Here is a 3,541-nt window from a genome sequence, read left to right as displayed (position 1 = left end):
GGGGTTGTATTCACAATGTAACTTCCAATCAGTTCCCCCAGCCTGGGCTAGTCCCTGTAGGGCCCTACTAATGAAAGCTGGACCATTGTCTGAGCCGAGTGTCTCAGGAACTCCATACTGGGGTATAATTTCCTCTAATAGGGTTTTAGCAACTATTTGAGCCATTTGTCGCTTAGTTGGAAAAGCCTCTACCCACCCCGAGAAAGGATCCGCCATAACTAGGAGATATTTATATCCATATTTTCCCAGTTTTACCTCTGTGAAATCAATTTCCCAGCTCTGTCCTGGAGCCCTCTCCCAGACCCGAATACCTGTGTGGAGTGGTCCCCCTTTGCCCGATTTCATAGCCTGGTACCCTTTGCAGCAGTCGATGAGGCGATGAATGTGTCTTCTTCGGTTTGGAAACCATAGCTGTGCCACCTGCAGGAGCTGGAGCAGTTTCCTTAAGCCGAGATGGGTAGACGAATGGAGATCTGTGACATAAGAGAGTCCCAGTGTTTCTGGCAGGATTAGACGATGTTCCGTGTCTTCGCCAGCCAGTAGGGTCAGGCAGCGAACAGTTGTTTCTTTGCATCCATTCTTGTTCTCCTGAGGAGTAATCTGGACATGCAGGTTAACCTGGGAGTTCCGGCATTGGCAAGTTAAGAGTCAGGGTGGGAGCTACAGATTTAGTGGCTACTTGTTTTGCTGCCTCATCAGATCGCTTATTGCCAATAACCTCAGGGGTCCTGGTGGTTTGGTGGCCCAGAACATGCACCATGGTTATTGCTTGGGGTTTTGCACCGCTGCCAACAGCTGCTGGATTTCGGGAAGATTGCACACCTTTCCTCCATCTGCGGTAATAAAGCCCCTCTCCCGGTAAATTGCACCATGGATATGAACAGTTCCAAAGGCATACCTACTATTGGTGTAAATAGTAGCACGTTTCCCTTCCGCCCGTTCAAGTGCTTCTTCCAGTGCAATGAGTTCAGCCTTCTGGGCAGAAGTTCCCACTGGCAGGAAAGTGCTTCAGACTAAGTTTGTGCTCCGGTCCACTATAGCTGCCCCAGCCTTTTGTATTACGTCTTGCATAAAGCTACTCCCATCGGTGTACCAGATTACCTCACTGTTTGGCAGGGCTGAATCTTGGAGATCATGACGTACATGGAAGTTCTCTGCTAGAATTTCTTGGTAATTATGCACTGGCTTGTCCAGCTCTGGGTTAGGCAGCCGTGTGGCCAAGTTCAAGGAGGTCGGCTTTGAAAAAGTAACTCACAGAGTATCTAGGAGCAGTCCTTGATAATGGGTCAGTCGCACATTGGACATCAATCGCCCTGGTGGATGTTTGAGAATACCCTCAATAGCATGGGGAGTTATCACTTTAAAGTGTTGTCCGAATGTTAGCTTGTCAGCATCTCTTGCCAGCATTGCCACAGCAGCTATAATGCGCAAGCATGCGGGCCACCCAGTTGCTACAGGATCCAGTCTCTTTGACAAATAGGCCACTGTGTGTTTCCATGGCCCTAGATGCTGCATGAGCACCCCTTTTGCAATTCTCCCTTTTTCAGCTACATGGAGGGTAAAGGGCTTAAGGGGGTCCAGCAAGGCTAATGCTGGAGCTTCCACTAGAGAGGTCCTGCGTCTTTCTTTCTTTTTTTAATTTGCATTTTATGCTTCTTTTTAATAAAAATTAAATTAGTCACTTAACGTACTAGCAGCTTTTGACGCAGGAGTCCTGGAAAATGCTCTGCAGTATCATGCTGTGGTGGGATGAGTGAACAGGGTCAGCACTACCATGCAGGGCTGGAATTAATCTGCAGCTAACAACACAGAAAGTAACAGAAACACAGACCACAATAGTATCAACATGCATTATTAAGCCAAGATTCAAAGTTAACCCAACCCACACAGGTTTTCTTCTAAGTGGGGGACACACACGAAGGGTACGACTTTATCGAGAGCCATAGCCAGAATAGAAAGGGTCATCTGGGTGGAATCCATATGCTGTGGTGGGGCATCCAAGAATGCCAATGGACTGGTCAAAGCCATCCATTCCAAGGCTTCCAGGAAATGAATGCTGCCTGACTACATCTCCATTTTGAAGGTGATAATCATTGAAGAAATCTGGACTTATGGTTCCTTCAGAGGCAATTAATCCATCTGAGTTGTAGAAGAGGTCAGGTTTTTCGAGAATATGGCCCTCATGGATGTAGAGCTCAATTTGATTATCGCCATACAAGTACTGCTCACTAATCTGACACACAAATTCATCATCGTCCTGCTGAGTATTTAGTAATTCAATGAGTGCAGGGATTGTCCCAGATTTGGCGAGCAATGCAGCACAAGAGTCATCCATCGACACTGTTCCAATCATTATAGCCACTTCTAAAACAAGGTCATCTTCTGCAGCATCTGGTTTTAGTTTAGCCTTGAGGTACAGAACCAATTTGTGCTCCTTAAGAACCAATTCCCAGTCTAAGTCTGGAATGATCAAATTCGCGAGAGTTCCAAAGCATTCAATCACAAACTCCTCCTCTTCATCATTAGAGATCTGGGTGGCAAGGTCCCCAACATAATCAATAAACAAATTTTAAGTTGGTCCATCATGCTGGGAAATGTTTCTAATTATTTTCATCAGCAGTAGATCCTTCAACTTCAGAGCCCTCTTCATGAGCATCTTCAACCCATTTCCTTCACAGATAAGCTGTACATTCCTCTTGTTAGCAGCAAGATTAATGCAGAAAGAAATGAGTTCCAAGTCAATTCGTTCATCAGAGCATTCAAAGAGCATCTTCATTAACTGTGGTATACAGTCAGTGTATGCAAACATTGATTTAAAGCGGTCATCCATGCTTATGTGATAAAGAACACACATTGCAATTTGTTTGTAGTTCTCATTGCCTAAGAGTGAAGTGGGTTTGGGAAGCATTCCAACTTGTACCATCTTATTCCTCAGCCCTGTGTCAAATGACAGGTTTAACAAAAGTCGAAGGGTGATATTTAGTAGATCTTCATGCTCACAAGGTATCATTTTTACCAGTTTTTCAATAATATCCATTTCCACCATATCATTTTTATTCTCCATAAAAAATGCTGAGTTTCTTCAAGAATGACACCACTAGAATAAGCAGCTCAAAATTGTCTCAGTCAAGAGCCTTCACCAACATGTGAACTACGTTCTTGTTCCTCATTTTTAGTTCTGTACGAGTATCCTCAACAAGATTCAGAAGCAGGTAAAGAGCAACTCTTAATAGCTGTTCCTGTTTCACCATAAGCCCCTGGTACTTTTTAAAGGTTTTTTCATAATCCTTTCTCAAGGTTTGGTTTTCAAGGTCTTCATCAACAGTTTTTTCCATCTTAGAAAGTTCTTCTTGCCAAAGCTCATGTCTTTTTAATTCATGATCGATGTCTGGAATGGACTCTTGCACTTTTTGCTCCCTATATTAGATCAATTCTTGGGCTACTAATTGTCTGCTCCCTGGGACCAGTCATTTTCCAAAGACTGAAATCATCTATCAGCCAACAAGTTAGCTCCCTCCTTTCTTGGCCTATTCAGGTCCAT

The 3,541-nt window shown here is 44.2% G+C and overlaps 2 pseudogenes; both read right to left on the bottom strand.

The window, feature by feature from the left end:
• Positions 1-1,136, bottom strand: part of LOC102478023 (HMG box-containing protein 1-like) — a 10,192-nt pseudogene extending 9,056 nt beyond the window's left edge.
• Positions 1,137-1,930: 794 nt separating this feature from the next.
• On the bottom strand, positions 1,931-3,417 carry LOC102477590 (kinesin-associated protein 3 pseudogene; annotated as a pseudogene).
• Between the last annotated feature and the right edge of the window lie 124 nt (positions 3,418-3,541).

Source organism: Tupaia chinensis, unplaced genomic scaffold (assembly GCF_000334495.1).
Source record: "Tupaia chinensis unplaced genomic scaffold, TupChi_1.0 Scaffold147319_1, whole genome shotgun sequence".
Lineage (NCBI taxonomy): Eukaryota > Metazoa > Chordata > Mammalia > Scandentia > Tupaiidae > Tupaia > Tupaia belangeri.
This window is presented reverse-complemented; position numbering and strand designations above follow the sequence as displayed.